Source organism: Ictidomys tridecemlineatus, chromosome 3 (assembly GCF_052094955.1).
Source record: "Ictidomys tridecemlineatus isolate mIctTri1 chromosome 3, mIctTri1.hap1, whole genome shotgun sequence".
Classification (NCBI taxonomy): Eukaryota; Metazoa; Chordata; class Mammalia; order Rodentia; family Sciuridae; genus Ictidomys; species Ictidomys tridecemlineatus.
Window position 1 is genome coordinate 50,941,352 of NC_135479.1, and position 19,082 is coordinate 50,960,433.

At 33.4% G+C, this 19,082-nt stretch overlaps 1 pseudogene; it reads left to right on the forward strand.

Moving 5' to 3' along the window:
* The first annotated feature begins 1,220 nt into the window (after positions 1–1,220).
* Positions 1,221–18,029, forward strand: LOC144375645 (spermatogenesis-associated protein 22-like; annotated as a pseudogene).
* The last annotated feature ends 1,053 nt before the right edge of the window (positions 18,030–19,082 follow it).

A 19,082-nucleotide genomic window follows, 5' to 3' on the forward strand; every position in this document is an offset into this window, starting at 1 on the left:
GCAAGTTGAACAAAACGAGAAGTGTTGGCAAGTTGAACAAACTTTTTGCACACCTGTGCCACACAACCGCATCACTAAGGCACTCAGGTCCAACTGGAAGTAGGAGTTCTGCGAGGTAGGGGATCCAGGGGTTCACTTTAAAAATGTGTTTCTTTTGACCGTAGGATAGTCAAAGATGTAATGGCCCTTTTAAGCACCCTTATGATTAGGATATAAGTTGCACTGCTGTTTCTGTTTTGAGAAAAAGTGGCACAACCTCTGTTTTGGTTCCTAGAATAGAACCAGAAATATTTTCAAAAGGGCCTACTATATCTAGTTTCAAGTCAAGGTAGAGAAACAAAGCAGGGGCAGTCCCTCACCTCATGTTTTCCAAATTTTATTTTTATAGTGATATTTGGAAGTTAATATTTACCTAAATCTGATTTGCATCATTCCTTATTTCTGTTTATATCCATATATATTTCGGGGTATGGAATTTGGAAATGATCTTAATTAAGTTTGTGTCTTTCCTTTTCACCCATGCAATAGGCAAGTATTTGTTGGATTTGATTGAAATATATTAGGAAGCTATAGGTGGAAAAATCACTACACCAAATATGTTGTAAAAGGAAAAAAAACGGAAAAAAACCCTTTTATTTCATTTGATGAAATTGTGAAAACTGAGTGGAAATTTATCATTGTATTTGTTTTCATATGAAGTGAGGATTTAGTCTTTGGTAGTCTCAAACTAATGTCCAACGCAAGTGATTATATTTTATAGTGTCATGAAGTAGGACACAGACCATGTTCTCATATGGCTAGTTCAGTACTGTATATTTCCTACTTGTGAGTTTTCCAATGCTGTAGTCCATTTCCCTTTTTATAGATCTGACTCAGAATTATGGTGTTTCCTTGATTCTGAAATACATTTTATAGACAATGTAAAAATATGCACATATTAAAAAGCAAGGTTATATTCACCCCAATCAGCTTATTTTGAACAATGCTGGAAAAATAAGATTTGTTGTAAAAACTCAGAAGCAAAGGAATATCTAAAATGTTTACAGTATCAGGTTTCAGTGTAGTTTTCAAACATAATTTCCATAATTATATGCTGGGAATTTATTTTGTTGTTGATACAATATGAGTTACAAAGTTCTTTCTTGGAAGGTTTGGTTACACAACTTCACTTTGTGAATTTAGAATGCAAAAGGAATCTTAATAGACTAATAAAAAAGAAAATGAAGAGAAACTTAAATGAAAATTAAACTTGAAGTACAGCAGGTATTGAACAAGTTTATTTTTGAAGCCTCTTTATTTTGTATATGCCATATAAAGCTTGTGTAGTTTGTAGGTGAAACTTTTTGGAAGGAACTTTAAGAAAGATGAAACATTGAGTCTTACTTCTTTTCTTTTTAGGTCAAGGGGGTAAAATAAAACTTACTCAACCAAAAGTATTTAGTGGCAGAGGTGGGAGTAAAATAAAAAATTACATTAATTCTGGTGTTATTCCATAGATCGTAGGAGCTTGAGTTATTCTATGCTTTTTAAGATGAAAACAATGGATCTATTTTTAATTATATTCATGATTGATTTGGTAAAAATATTTCCAGAAGTACATATGTTTCCTAACAGCTATCATTTCTGTTTTCCTAACTTATTAGGTAATATAAGTATAGGGCAAGAATCGTGAGAACCAGGGAATGAGTATGATCCACAATGAAGATAATGATAACTATTATTTATGGTGAACATTTCTAGACATTGACATAATTCATTTAATTCTTCCACCAACTCTCTAAGATAGTTGTTATTATTGTCCCTGTTTTTCCTATAAGAAACTAAGACACAAAGTGGTTAAACAAGAAGTCTATTAAATGGTAGAACCAGGATGTAAACCTAGGAATCTGGCTTTAAAACTCATGTCTTAATAATTATATTATTTTGCCTCTCAGTTTGTGTCATGTTGGCACAAAGAGTTTAAAGAAATTGCCCATGTTTATATTTTGAAGTTGTGATTCAAATATATAATTATTATGCAGGTAGTCTGACTCAAGAGTTCACATAATTTAATATTTCATCAGAGAGTTTTTAGACTCAGAATTCTCCTGTACTGCAGCTAGACAATAGTGGCTAGAGATCTGAACTGAGATTTAAGAAGCTTGGGTCCTATCTGAGTTCTTCCAGTGACTCTCTTTGAAGAAATAGACAAACTTTTTGGACCTCTATTCCTCTCAGTTTCTTTATAGGTTTTAAAGTCTATACATTGTGAATTCTGGCCTGACTTGAGATCCTAGTTCTGCTGTCTAGAGGAAGTAGAGATTTTTTTTTTCTTTCTCATTTGGATTAGATATTGTTTCTCTCTAAGGCATTCTTAAAATTACCATAAGAAATATCATTACAGACACTGAGATGAAATTTTGTTGAAATCATAGAGTTTGGGCTCCAAACTATACCTGTTGAATTAAAATTTTATAAGAATGGGTTTATGTTCTTAGAACTTGCATGTTAAGCAAAATTCTAGATTAAATTTAAGTCAAACTAAACATGGAGAAATATGACCCTAAAAGATGTGTTGGTACTATCCAGATAATGGTTGGGGTTTTGAAAAGCATGGTTGAAATTTTGATTCTTCCTCATCTCTGTTGTACATACATCATGGATTCTCTACAGCTGAAATGGTAGAAGGTAGGCACATGAGAGAAATAAGGAAAACAAAAAGTGGAATGAGAGAAGAATGGGAATTAATTCCAAACAGGAAAAAAGCAATGTTAAGGTAGAACAAAAAGTACTTTTTAGAGAGACAAAGGAGGCTATTTAGGATTTTAAAAAGAATACAAAAACCAATTCAAGGGCATAGAAATATATCTATAATAAGTATGTTAAAATATAGAAGTAGAAATTAAATTGGTGCATTATATATTAGTAATCATTCTATAAGTAGATCTGATTGCTTTTCTGTTATCGACTAATTTATTGGAATATTCAATGTAGGCTGTTTGCCTGTACCTTTATTCAATCAGAAGAAAAGGAATAGTTAGCCCTTAACATCTAATCCACTTAAAAATGATCCAGGTATCAGTATTGCTTCTGATAGTTATGATTTCCCTCTGATACCAACAGGTAAGAAAATGAGTAAGGTGAAATATTTCAGTAAACAAGAACTGGGATTGTGGAAGATTGGAAATTTTCTTTATAATGAGAGTAGAATTTTTTTTATCTTCTTTTACTATACAAATGCAGAGATTTCTTGGCTTTTCCTGAATATTCTGGAACAAGAATATGAATTTCTGTCTACAAGGATTGCTTAGTATTAAAATGGAATATCTTAGATTTGTTCTAATGAAGTAGTAACCTACATTGCAAAGATTTTTTTTTCTTTTTCAACAGATATACATTTTGTGATCTGTAGTAAAGAATGAGGAACTCAAGTTGCCTCAGGAACAGGGATAAGTATGCATGGAACACAGGAAAAATGTGGAAAAAAATTAGACTTTAGGTAGGGGAGGAGCCCAGGAATTTCTGGTGCTTTGTTCTAATTTCTTCTTTCTTTTTTTATGGAATTTTTTTGCCTTTCTTCATTTGCTGATTCTTTACTTTCTTCTATGGCCTGAAAATTCATATGTTGAAACTTAATCAACAATGTGATAGTAGTTTAAAAGATGGGACCTGTAGGAGGTGATTAAGTCATGAAAGTTCTGCCCTCAAGGATGGGATTTGTGACACACACACTGTGCATGTATCTGAGGGAGTTTTTTGCTTCTTCTGTCATGTAAGATGTGCCATCTGTGAAGTAGAGAGTGAGCTTTTGTTAGATACTTAAACTGTTAGTGATTTAATAAGGCATCCCAACCTCCACAAGTATTAAAAAGTAAACTTCTATTATTTCTAACATATCCAGTAAAGGTATTTTGTTATAGCAACCTAATTGGACTAAAGCACTCCCATCCAGTTTGCTTCCTTTATAGCTTCATCTATCACATGAGCTAAGTTGCCATTGCTAAGAGTTTACATAATCATTTTTGGAGGGTTGGGGGTACTGGGGAGTGAATTCAGGGACATTCATCCATTGAGCCACATCCCCAGCCCTATTTTGTATTTTATTTATAGACAGGGTCTCACTGAGTTGCTTAGTGCTCCCTTTTGCTGAGGCTGGCTTTGAACTCTCGATCCTTCTGCCTCAGCCTCCCAAGCTTCTGGGATTACAGGCATGCACCCAGCTACATAATCTTATAGTTCTAGCTCTCAAAGGTCATTGGTTGACTGCCTTCTGTATCTCTTTATTAAATTCTAGGGAAAGGGACGCTTTGGTTCTTTTTGTTATTTAAGTGAGACCACTAAAATCCTGACTTAGCTTTATGTGTAGGCCTCTCACTTCTGAACCAATTAGTTATCGTTGTGAGTACTGAGAGATATGTTTGTACTTCCCTCTGGATGAAGGAATGGGCAGGCAGATATTTGGAAGTGTATTTGGTGCATGATGACTGTATACATTTAAGTTTGAGAGATACTTAAAATTATTAATATCATATTATGCAACTACAATTTTAAAAGATCTTTATATATAGCAATACTCGTATTGTTAATTTCTTTTAGTTTTTTCCCAGAGACATTAATGTAGTTCTAATATTATTTTTTCTTCCATGTTACAGGAATTTGAGGTATAAAGTTCCTATTATTTCCCATTTTTATGGATAGAAAATTAGAAATTCAAATGGGTAGGCACAGTCAGCATTTATCTGGTCATAACCTACCATTTAAAAAAATTCTCCACCATTCCTACTGGGAATGGAACCATCATATAACTGAGCTAAACCATTTCTTAGTAGTCATCCTGAAGAATTACAGTTACCATACTGTAGTGAAACATGTATAACCATTTTTATAGAAGCACAGTTCCAATAGCCAAACTATGGAACCCACCTAGGTGTCCATAAAGAAAATGTGATGTATATACATAATGGAGTTTTATTCAGCCATAAATAAAAATGAAATTATGCCATTTGTAGGAAAATGAATGGAACTTCAAAGCAATATGTTAAGCCAAATAAGCCAAACTCAAAATGTCAAGGGTCATATGTCTTCTCTCATGTGGAAGCTAAAGAGGAAAAAAGGAAAATAAAGTGTGTGTGTGGTGTGGGATAGAATCTTATAAAAATCAAAGGGAGATCAGTAGAGAAGAGGGAAGGGACCATGGAGGAGAAGGAGGGCAGGAAAAGGGGAAGGACTGGAGAATGATATTGGCCAAATTATATGTTATATTGTATATACTATAAATATGTAACAACAGCTCCCACCATTGTGTACAACTATAATGCACCTATAAATATGGAAACAATATAAAAGTTCACCACCACTTAAAATATTTTTTATAAGTAGCATGAATGTTGACTTAAAAAGTAGCAAGTATGAACTACTTCATAAGGAAATGTGCATTTTCCTCAGTTACTAAACCGTTCAAGCTCTGACTAGGATTACTATTTGTCACAGATATAATAAGATTCTTACACTGGATAAAAGAAAGGACTATATCAGTGTGTTCCAAATTTTTGTCTTGACTCAGTAGTTGGGCTGGGATATAACCAGTCTAAAGAAGGAAGGAAGGAAGGAAGGAAGGAAGGGAGGGAGGGAGGGAGAGAGGGTGGGAGGGAGGGAGGGAGGGAGGAAAGAAGGAAGGAATAGAAGAGACCAGAGTATAATAGAAAATACCAGTATGTGTCCTACATAATAAGGATAAGATATGATCGTGAAATTTTGTTATGTTCTCTTACCCACTATTGGTCTGCCTCTATTCATCTCTCTCATAACACATTATGTATGTATTTGTTATGGGTTATGATGTATTTCCTGCTACAGTATAGAATAAAAAAATTGGGGTAGACTGCATTTATGTTACAAAGTACAAGATACAATATTAGAATTTTTATGTTACAAAGTATAAGATTCTATATTAGAATTTATTATATTTGCCTAAATACAAAGAGGAAGAAAGACATCTATAAAAATCAATAGGGCAGGCTATGGAAAATTCAACAGTAAAGTGCTATTGAAGAGGCCTTTATTTTCAAGTTTTTACATTTTCTAAGTTAAATAAATATGAAATGGTTATTTTGAAAAATGCTACCAATTTTACTTTTGTCTATATTCTTATTCTTTTGAGATTGGGCCTGGGAAGCTATAAATCCAGAGTTGACTCCTTTAACAACAACAAAAAAATGAATATAGGGTATGGAGAAAAAATATAAGCCAATAAATGTGTGTCTGATGCCATTTTTCTGTGTATATTTTACATTTATTGATTTGAAACAAATTATTTATATTTAACAAGAGCTATTTCCTTGAAAGTCAAATACCACCTTCAGTTTCTCATCTCCTAAGAAGCCAAGATTCTGTCTCTGAATCAATTCAATCAAATACTACAAGAAGCCAAAGTGGTTGGAGGTGAGTCTACTTAAAATATGTCTTCTATTTTTGTCTTTTCCCTGTCCTCCTCATTGCCCTTCTCCCCTCCTTTATCTTTTCCTCCTGGTTTAGACAGAATGGCATTTAAGAAATTTCTATATGGTATTTACATATAACCTATAGACATTCTCATTTTACTTTTAAATCATCTCTAGATTATAAACAATAGCTAATATAACAAATTCTGTGTAAATAGTTGTCATTACTATATTGTTTAAGAAACAATGACAAGGAAAAAATCTGTATTTGTTCAGGACAAACACTATTTTTTTCCAAATATTTTTGAGCTCTGGTTGGTTGAATCTGGAAATGTGGAAACCTATGAGTACTAATTTTATCTACATACGTACCTTTGCCAATGAGTTTCATAAATATAATCTCATGTTGCTCTTTAGCATCTTTCTCTTGCAACTTGAAGAACTCTAGAATTTCTTGTAATATATAACCTATTAAGATCTTTAAGTTTCTTGGCAACTGCCAGTAATTTAACCTTAGCTTAAATACTTGCGAACCAGATGTTTCCATGTCCTTACAGGCATTCGGTGAAGGGAGAAGAAAATTTTAGTTTTTTTTTCTCTTAAAATTAGCATGTTGTCTTTTCTTTTGTATTAATTGTGCTTCTCCACTCCAATAGCTTCTCTTCTCTTCGATGATTTTTTACTTTGAACCTAAGTTCTAACTTCCCTCTGAGGTGTTTCTAGCCTCACTTCTCCAATAATTAGGTCCAATAATTTGTAGGGTCTTCATAGGTTTTTAAATTTGTTACACATATTCTCTTAAAGTATGTTAGAACAATATGCATTATAGAATTTATAGCAAAAATTTTAGAAAATGTTAAAATACATATATATGAATTTTTGATTGATTTTTCATGATGTTTTATGGCAGTCCAAGGAGATTTTGTTTTCCTATTGATGTGAACTGTTAGTGATTGAGTATAGTTCAGTAGGGTATTCAAAGTGTAGGAGGTTTATCTAGAATAATGAAAAACACAAATAATAATAAATGCTGGCAATCATCAAAAACACAAATAATAATAAATGCTGGCAAGTATATGGGTGGGAAGGAATTCTTATACACTGTTGGTAGGATTAGAACAATCACTATGGAAATCAGCATGGAGTTTCCTCAAAAGACTGGGAATGTAACTACCATATTATCCAACTCTACCACTCCTCAATATTTATCCAAAAGGACTAGAATCAGCATACTGTAGTGTTACATGCATGTTACAACATACCCATGTTGATAGCAGCATAATTTACAATAGCCAAGTTATGGAACTAGCCTAGGTGTCTGTCAGCAGACAAATGAATAAAGAAAATGTGGGATACATACAGAGTGGAATTTTACTCAGTCATAAAGAAGAATAAAATTATATCATTTACATGAATATAAATGGAACTTGGGAGGATTATGTTAAGCAAAATAAGCCAGGCTCAAAAAATCAAAGGGCCATATGTTTCCTCTCACATGTGGAAGCCAGAGAGAAAAGAAAAACAAAAGGCAGAAGGAGCTCATGAAATTATAAAGGAGACCAGTAGAGAAAGGGGATCAGGGGGAGGGAGGAAGAAAATAGAGATACTGGGGAATGAAATAATGTTATGTGCTTGTATAATGTGCCACAAAGTATATTCCACTATTATGTGTAATTATAATATGCCAATTAAAGAATTAAATGACAAAAAAAGCATGACAGTTTTCATTAGCAGAGGAGAATTTCCCATGAAATTAATGATGCTTACTCATCAAGGCCTCATTTACATTGTCCCCTTCAAAGTCATGTCCCCATCCATGGGCCAGAGAAGAAGGCAGCAACTTTTACCTTATAGTGTCATCTTAACCTAGAGTCATCTGCTACATTCATATCCATCTGGACTCAGCAACAGCTTGCTTTGGGGGCTTTGTTGACTATTGGACCTATAGTTTCTCCAAAAAGAATGATTCAAGGAAGACACTGCTGCTTGCATGCTTAGAAGGCCCTGCAACTTGGGCTTTGTTGTTTGGTTGGGTGTTGAGGACATGGCTGAGTTAGATTGGCTTCTGAGACAGCATCTCTGTGTGGGCCACACTACAAAGGTGGAAGGACTGTAGTTCTCCCAGGGATAGTCCCCAGGCCAGGAATACCTTCTGAGTAAAAATGTTGCTGATGATAGATGAACTATTATGTAATTGTGAAGCTGAAAGAAACCTTCCTAGACTATAATTAATAAAAATAATTTGAATAGCCATGAGAGAGGAAAGACAAAATTGTACTCCTGTACTCTCTACTGAAATAAAGAAACAAAATTGTTGTCATAGGAAAAGGAGGTGATCAATGTTGGAAAAAAGTCTGTGTATCAGACAGTTAATAAATAATAAACCTTGCTATATTTTTCCTGGATATTGTAAGGTTTGTAGTATAACTTAATTTTTTTAAATTGTGATTTTTTAAAAATTCTATCTTGTTCACATTTAATTTTGCACTTAATTTATTCACCTGTACTTTCCAAATTATACAAGCTTTAGGTCACATAAAACCTAGATTTATTCCTGTCACTAGCAAATCTAGACCTTTTCTTGGATTATTTTCTTAAACAAGAGATGGATTGTATTGATTGCCCTCTTGTAATAATACTGGTGATATTTCCAAGAAAATTATTCAGGAAGAATTTGTGACTTGTACTAGTTTTTTTTCCTTTGGAAAACTACTAGCCTACTTAGAAAACACCCTTCTGATTTTACCCTCATTAACAACATGTTCTGCTCGGTTGATACAACTCCATTTAGGTTAATTGTAGTTAGTAAATACTACAACAGATTGACTAGTAGGCTTTTTTAGCTACACAGGAAAAGCACAACATATCTATCAAAGAGGTATATACCCTGTGTATATTCATTTTTCCTTGTGATTTATAAACCATAGTTTAACTTAAAAAAATTTACTTTGTAGTGATGTATAAATGTATAAAGAATTAAGCAAACTCTTTCTACTTGGAGACAATCACTATCATGTGAAGGCTGGCATAGTTTAAAAATATATGGTATAGTGTTCTCTTAGTTCTAAACTTGTAAGTAACTTGATAAGACTTTGAGTACATTATTTGCACACTAAGGTTCTTTATCCTCATCTGGAAAGAGAGCTAATTTATTGAAGGGTTGTTGTGATGATGTGTTTGTAATTTCAAGCTAGTTAGTTACAAAGTAGTTTGTAAACCAGGAATTGCCATATAAATAAACATTTTTATGATTGTCCTTTAATTTAAAAAAGTATACAGAAATAAACGTTTTACCTTTTCCCCCTTCTTTCTTCCTAATACATTTACAGAAATGACAACAAAAATAGTAGCTTGAAAACTTGGGATAAAATGACTTAATCCCTCAATGTAAAAGAATAAACCTAGTGACAAATGATGGAATAAATTCTTTTCCAGTGAATTTGAGATGCAACCACAGAAACCATTAAGGTATTCATCACAGAAAAATTGAGGTACTCAAGACAAATGCGTTCCTCAAAAGTTTCTGGCTCTACAATAAAATGCCCAGACAAAACAGTGCATTACAGGAATTTAAGCTCAATTTTCAACAAAATTAATTTAAGAACAAAATGTTGGATGATATTCCAGAAGAAAACACTCTGAAGGTAAACATTTAAACATTAATGAATGAGTGACTTATATATATTTTGAAAATGTGAAGTAAATAGATATTTAGAAAGTTATAGAGGATAAGAATATTTGAATTCAGTCCCCTGGTATGTTGCTTGATTAGCATAAATATCTAGTTTCACTGGAGGGGATGAATATTAGTTTCTAAAATATTTTCTTAGCATGTAGCTACTTTTTTTCATAACTGTTTTAGAGTTTCCTAGTGAATACTAGGTTTCATTGATCATTGATTTAGGATAACAGTTTATTCTTTACTTTCAGAAATTATCCAACTTTTTGTATGTCATTCTTACATATTTTCCCCCAACAGAGAACAGAAAAATTTTCTGTAAAGGGCCAAATAATAAGTATTTGTGGCTTTATGGGCCATACTATCTCTGTTGCAATTATACAACTATGCTACTCAACTCTGGCCACTCTAACTTGGAGCAGCCATAGACAATGTGTAAATGAATGGGCATGGCAGTGTTCCAGTATAAATAAGTATAAAGAAACATACAGCAGGTTAGATTTGAGTACAGGCCATTTTTTACTGATTTCTGCTTCATCATCTGATCCTATTCTACCTTTCCAGCCTCATATTCCACATTCCACTAATTCTTCAATGTGCTGGTCATTCCAAACTCTGCACAGTTCTCCAAACATGGCATGCACTCTAATTAATTCCTGCTTTGGTTTATATCTTCTCTATACCTGTACCTCAGGTTCACATTCTCTTTATGCACAGTATTCTACTTGTTTTAATAAATGTCTTCTATATAGTATGTGTGCTGGTTATTTGTCCCTGCATCACCCCTGGCCCAATGGATTCTCCATATCTTCTTCTAGTCCCTAAAAGGCTGAATCATCTACATAGTACCTCATCCTGGGATCCCTTACTTGCTGGCTTCTGCTAAAGATCACCCAATGGGAATCATTGGGAGGACATCAAAGGGTGGGTGGAGAGGTTGTGTTTTCCCATTTTTCTCTCTACTTAAATGTTGTACTGATAGAAGGAGCTACATGACATAGTCTGTCCAGTAGTCCGGCTTTCAAAGATTTGATAATTTTATTTCTTTCCCTTGTTCTTTCAGCCTGGGAATGGTAATAGTTTCATACTAATGTTAGCCTTTGGGTACTTAAGTACCCCATGTTTGTTTTGTCCATATGTCTGAAAAAGCAGTCTTTTAAGTAAGTCATCAGGGTAAATTCCACTTTTCTTTTTTCTCTGGAGACCATTATAGCATGTGACTAATATACCATGTCTTATAGTGATTTTCAACTTTATGTTTCCTTGAACAAAAGAATGATATGACATAATCACCTTAGTAACAGTAGCTCCCTATAACATAATCTTCAACAGGAGTCATATTAGAGTTGTAGTTAGGAGGTGGAGAAGGGGTTAAGTGTACCTTTTTTCAAAAAAGGCTCCTATCAGGTGACCTTCACAACACTCATCCTGACAAATAAAATTATCTCCCACCCTTGAAAATTGGTATCTTACATTGTATTCTTAGTTTGATCTGCAAAAACGCCAAAAAGATTTCTATCTAAGGGCCTTTATACTTGCTATATTCTCTGTCCCCACTTAACCACCCACCTAAAATAATAATCTCTGTTCTTTTTGTCCTCCTATCTGTTTTTTTAAATATGTCAATTCCTAATGTTCTATTATATTTTATTTACTATGTAAATCCCTTTTTAGACTATAAAATAAGTGGAGGCTGATATCTTTTTGGTTTTGTTCACTTCACTAGAAGCTATATTTAGCACACAATAGGTACCCGAAAAATACTTTTGGAATGAATGAATGTGTCCGGTTCACCACCTCACACGTGAGCACATAAGAGAAAGGAATTGTTTTACTCACACATCTATCACAGGATCTGGCACATGATGCTTATTGAAAGAATGAACAAATGAATGAGTGGATAAATGCCATATAAATAATTCTCTTCTTGATTGTCTCTGTGTGCATCCTGATTTATCCTATTATAGTATACTATTGATGGTTTTAATTTGGGGAAGTAATTATACTGAAACTTTCAGTAGTTCTTTTTATATGTCTTACACATTTACTTATAAAGACCTAGAATCGTAACATAGAAGGTAAAAAGTATGATGAGGAAATAGAAAGATTTTGTCTAATGTTATGTTTTTATTTTTCAAAAGGAAGCCTCATGTCAGTTATAGTTTAAGGAAAAAATGATTCTCTAAGAATAATTTTTGCAGTTTCTGAAAGCATGAAATATTGCTGTGAACATGCATAGAAAACTACTTCTTTGAAGTGCTGGATAGGTATAATACTTCAAAAATATGTGGGGGTCATAGTATTTGGACAAGTTTTTAATATTGATAAGACTACCTAAGGAATCTTGAAGAAGAAAAATTTGCGAAGGGAAAATATGGTTTAGTAGAATTTTCTTAAGTTCTTGATTAGGTTTGGCATTGATTTGTGTGAGTTAAGTATTTGATTATTTGTGATAATAACCTTCTGATTCATAGTGTTAAAACTGGAAAGAAATTTGCAGGTAATCTATCCTCTTTGAGTTGTGTGAGGAAATGGGACAAATACTTAAAATAGACTTAATTAAAATTATGAAACTAGTTAGCAGAAATGAATGTAGAATCATGAATCTCCTTATTGTAAATCTAGTGTTTAAATGGGACAAAGCTCATACCAATATAAATTAAATCATATAAAATACTCTGAAAGAACAATAAGAATACTTTACTGATAAAAATAACCACACTATAATTAATCTGTTTTCTAAATTAGTATTTAAAAGTGGGAGAGTTTTGTGGAATGTTTCTGGAGCTTGATCTTACTTAGAATGAAGAGATAAACAAGTAGAGATCCAAAACATATTTTTCCATTATTTTAATTAAATAAATACTACTTAATTTAAATTATGAAATAACCTAACATATGGAAAAGTACAGAGAATTTAATACATATCCATATGCCCATGTCAGAGGTAAATTTGAAGCCCCCATACATTTGCTTCTCTAGAGATAACTACTGTAGTATCTTTTGCCTATGATTCTTATAGTTTTATAATGTACATTTGATTCCAATAATTTATTTTTTGATTTATGTATTATAGAACTACACAGCTTGCATTTTCACCCAGTATTGTTTTTGAGATTTAGCCATGGTGTTTCTTCATTGCTTTAACTTCCATCTTTTGTTAGTCCTTTTCCTCTGAAATGAAAGCCTTATTTTTGCTGTTCCCTGAAGTATTTCAAAGAATTGCAGTTTTAATGATACTGCCTAAGTTAGTTAGAGTGTTGGTCCCTAAGATGCCTGTCCTAATTTCCAAAGCCTATGAATATTAGCTTATGTGGTGAAAGGGACTTGGATCATATGGTTAAATGAAGGATCTCAGAGGAAAGATGATCTTGGATTTTCTGGGTGGGCCTGACATAATTACAAGGGAAGCAGGAAGGTCAAAGTCAGAAGGTCAGAGAGGGAGAGATTGCAAGATACTATCTGCCAGCTTTGAGATGGAGGAAGGAGTCTGAAGTCAAAGAATGCAGTGTCCAGAAGCTTTCAAAAGAAACACAGACTTGCCTGACCCATTTTGACTTACACCACACTGTCACACTCTTAGATGAATTTCTTTTGGTTGCTCTTTCCCAAAAATTAACAAATGAACTTTTGTGTATTGTTATTTCTGACTGGAAACATCCCTGTCACTGAAACCCTGACCTGTATATCTGGGGAATGGAATATGCTGAGTGGCTTAAGTGAATTATAGGTCACCCCTGGATCTAGGCATGGGGAGAAAGCTCATCCAAATCTAAGAATGGAATAGATCTGGTTTCCAATAGAGATTTCCTACAGGAAAATCTGGATCTTATTCAGATAAATGTAAGTAGACCTCAAAATATCAAATGCCTACTATCAGTACTCACTAGATAGTTATTGAAAGAATAAGTAATGTAATTTGATAAAAATTTCTGAAGATAAGCATGGATTAGGATTTGCATTTTATAGATAAACAGTTTGGTAAAGAGGTTGAATAATTTGCTCAAGGGGAAGGAAATGGGGAGACTTTCAGTGTTGTAGGATGAATAAGCCTAGAGATCTAATTAATTTATTGCTGGAGGACTGTAGTTAATGTATTATATGTTGAAAAACTGCAGAGAGCATATCTTAGGTGCTCTTACCATATACAAAAAGGTAACTATGGAAGGTGATGGATATGTTAATTTGCTTATCTGTACTAAGTATTTCACAGTTTTTCAATACCATATATGTACATATCTTACTGTACACCCTAAACACATATGAGAAAAACAAATTTCAAAACCAATTTTCTTGAAGTTACAAAATATTAGTTAGTTGAAGAACTGGGACTAGAATGCATGACTTCTGATTATAATTCGATGTTTTTCCGTTAAGCTGTCATGCTTGTTATTATTAATAATGTACTTACTATTATAATGCAGTACACTTGTCTGGGGATTTAACCATTATAGAGAACATACTCTATGGAAAAAATCTTCAGATGGCCCCCATTGTCATTTGTATGAACTTGTAATCTCTTTCTAAATAAGAAAGGGCTTGGATTTTTCTTCGACATTGTTTCAGAAATATCATTCCTTTTTAAAAACTGTCTTCTTTATCACTGTTAATAGAACTATAAGAGGTTGATGTGGGAAGTTATTTAAATATCAGCTTATTTGTTACATTTTATTTGCATTTCCAACATTTAGTTTTTCCCCTTATTTCAATGTGGTTTAGCTGTTCTTGATTCAGCTCTTACACCTGGACCATATTATTCAAAAAGTTTTCTTATGAGAGATGGGAAAAATATACTGTCTTGTGTGTTTAATGAAATTCTGAAAGGATTCTTTGCAAAGCCTGTGCCAACAAAACAAAAATGCAGACCATGATTTCATGGCAATAGAAATTCCATTTGTTTAGTATTTGAAACATTTTGTTTGCTTTTATTTCAGATATTAAAGTTGTGTATTTGTTTAGCTAATCTGGAGAGCCTCCTGTGAGCCAAGCACTGCACTGGGTGCAAGGGATACACCCTTGAATTCTTAATAAAATGAAATTCACTTTATTAAGAATTTCATTCAATAAAATGAAATTCCTCATTTTATTGTAGTCCTTTTTAAAAATCGTAAGTCCTTCCCTCTATTTTAAGTGTTTTTAATGACCTTTTAGTGAAAGGTAAATATAAGTGGTAAATGGCTCCTTCTCTCCAAGAATTTCTAATCTCATATAGAAAGACAGATACATAAATGTTACACTGTGGTATGACAGAGGTACAAGTAGGGTGCTACACGTGTAGATAAGAAGGGTGGGCCAGATCAGAGAAAGACTTTCAAAGGAGATCATCACTTATATTACCTTAGATATTTAAGAACCCATAAGAGCCAGCTCAGCCCAAGTGTTGGTAGGGTAAGAGGTGGGGAAGATGCATTTTAAGGTGAGGGGGCAGCATATGCAAAGACACGAATCTATGAGAAAGTCTGACTTTTTCGGGGAGCTGCAAGTAGTATATAATTACCAGAGAGTGGAGTTAGTAAGTGAAGGGGTTGAGGATAGGGATTCTGAAGTTATGGCAGGAGTGGCTTGAAATATAAGAAGCTTGGTGAAAAATAAGGTTATAGATCCCAAAGGAGGCTAGAGACCTTATAAGTCCTACATGTTTTATAAAAGGGCTTGACTTTATGTTCTGAAATTGGCCTTAATTCTGAAATCACACTTGGTTTCCAGTGTTTAGTGTGCTTCATCACTTACCAGCCTTATGACATAAGTAAGCTGCTCAAACTATTTGAGCTTCTGGTTTTTAAAAATCTGCAATGGGGAGATGAATTCCTGCTTTGAAAGGCTGTTGTGGAAATGAAACGATAAAACAAATGCACAGTGCCTGACACACAGTAGGTGATCAAGAAATAGTAATTGTCATATTAATTATTTTAATATCTTGAATGTTTATTTTTTCCAGTTTAAGCATTTTAAAAAACCTTGTTACTGAAGTATAACATATACAGAAAAGTTCACGAACCCAAATTGTATACCTCAATAAAGTATCAAAGTGAACACTTCCCATGTTAAGAAGCAAAATGTTGTCATCACCTCTGAAGCCCCATTGAACCTCTTCCCATTAACTGCCTCTTACCTAAAAGCAATTACTACTCTGACTTTTAATGTCATAAATTAATTATGCCTGCTTTTGAATTTTATATAAATAGTATCTTATGGTATATCCTTTTTTAAATGTATGGTTATAACTCAACAATATTTGTAGGATTCATCTATGTTATTGCATGTAGCTATTGTTCATTCATTCATGCTGCTATGTAGATATTTGGTTGTGCAAATATTCCACAATCTAGAATTTCATTTTATTGTTGATGGGTATTTGGGATAGTTGAAGAGTTTTTCGCCATTATGAATAATAAACATAATGAATATGAACTTTCTTGTATATATTTCTTGTGCATCTGCATGCATTTCTGTTTGGTCTATCTGTAGAAGTAAAACTGTCACATTACAGAGCTAATACAATGGTTATTGTCAAAGGATTTTCCAAGGATTGTATCAGTTCACACTCCAATAAGGAGTGTAGGATAGTCATGGTTTCTCTGCATTCTTATCAACACTTAGTATTTTCTTTTTATTGTAGCTTCCTTCAGTAAGTTTAGTGTTATCTCACTTCTCTGCCTGGTGACAAGTGTTGTTGAGCACCATTTCATATACCTACTGGCCATTTAGATATCTTCTTTTTCAAAGTCTGTTTCAGTCTCTTGCTTTTTTTTCCTATTGCATTATTTGTCTTTTTCTTATTGATTTTTGGGAATTTTTTGAAGAAAATTGTTCTAGGTACAAGTTCTCTGTTAACATTTATTGCAGATATTTTTCCTCATACTCCATGATCTGCTTTTTCACTGGTGGCTTTTGATGAAGGGAAATTCTTCATTTTATTGTAGTCCTTTTTTAAAATCATAAGTCCTTCCCTCTATTTTAAGTGCTTTTAGTGACCTTTTAATGAAACCAACTTCAGAATTCTTCAGTTTTATTCATGATTGAGGGGATTTGGAGATTTCTGGTCTTTTATTCTAATTAACTAGTCCCCTTAAATGTGTAGCTTTGTTTTGGTTCTAACCCTAAACCTGGGGTGGGGCGGGAGTGCTTGCTAGAATCTCTTTCTTTAAGGTCATCAGACTCCATTTTTTGTTTTCCCAGCTCTAAGACTGTTAAAATCTCTGTTCACTCCTTGTAAATCACCTTTCTGTAGTTGACAGATATCTTAAGGGAGAATGCACCCCCAAATCAGGCTTCATCTTGAACTTCCATGCTCCCCCAGATGAGGCTTATATAACTCCTCACTGCTTTGATATGTCTGATGCCTATGCAGGGGATTTTAAACAGTTTTTTTATCCAGCTATTCTACTTCTTAGCTGGGAGTTAGTTGATGTGAACCACCTGTTCTGCCATGTACTGAAAGTGGAACTCTGATTGTCTGATAGAAGAGTGGATAATTTTTCTGCCATTACATTAGGAATTATTAAGTCATTTAAGAAGCAGCATCTTGTTGTCTTGTAAGAAGCCCTATCCAAGTTCATGTCTTTACTCTGTGACCGGGCATCCATATATGACTGTCATAGTCTTTGTCAGCAGTGGGGCACTTACTCAAGTGAGGAAACTTTAGCGTTGGAGTGATTCTGGTGTCTATTTGTTAAAATATAAAATTTAGGTGAAGTAATACTTTTCTAAAAAATATTTATGTTTTGAAAAACAGGAGAACTTCTGAGACTGATTAGAGGCATTGTTCATAGGTATAGTGGAAACTATGACCAGAACAAGAATGTTTTCAAATGTGTTTCTATCAGGCCAACATCTGTTTCTGAACAACTACTAAACAAACTTCCCAGATGCTTGTTAAAATTGTAGATGTTGAGATGAGTTATTATCCTAAAGTAATGGATGAAATTTAAATAGTATAAATTAAAACATTTTCTGATCTTGTTTAATTTACCATTTGTATACTTATGGAGCAACTGTCTTTCTGTATTTTACTTCTTGAATTAAAATATTTAAGTCCTTTTGAAAATGTGGAAATAGTGTTTCAAAGATAGGATGCATTTGCTAAAATTCAGTGACCATGTCAGATAAAAATGCTCACTATAATAGAAATAGATGGGTGCTTCTTCAACATGGGATAATAATATATCTGAAGCAGCCCAAAAGCCAATGTCTCACTTAAGCGGGTATCACTAAAGGCATTCTCACTATCAGTACCATTTCTCTTCAGTATTATTGTTAAGTGCTGTTCTGGAACTGCTGGTCTATGTGGTTCATTTAATTACTTTATCGTTTTTTTTTTTAATATAAAGAACAACATTTTATTCTGTTCCTCTTGTGTATAAAATACTAGGAAACAGTTAAATCAAGGATTTGAAAGATGGTTGCTTAATATAGTTTTAAGCTATAAAAGTCAATTATTTTTATGGAGGCATCTAACCTTACGTAGCTTCAATTGCAGTTCAACAGACATAGCAAGTAACACATCCTGTGTTCCTTTTACTTGGTATCAGTTTATTTCATTCAATTCTGTTCCTTATAATTTATTTTATGTTACTTTCCTTCCTTCTTTCCCATCCTCTTTCTGCTTTTCCGACAGGCTACTGCAGTCATATCCCAATTGGACTCTTTCCTTGGTCTATGGGATAATAGACAGATGAAGCTATATGGACTAGTGATAGCTTCTAAAATGTTTTAAGAACTGGTAACAAGGTATGAACTCTAGTGCAAGGTATTTAGGTTCTTTCACTAGTCACAATCCTTAGCCATACTAACCTGCCTGCCATTTTTCATTCCAAAATGCTTCTCTATTTTATTACTTAAAACCCAAACCTATTTTTTATATTTTAATGACATGTTTGTCTCTTCAGAAAAATATGAATCACTTCATGCATTTGTGTGTCATTTGGTGCAGAGCCTATGCTTATCTTCTCTATATTATTTGGTGTCACGAGCCATCCATGGGC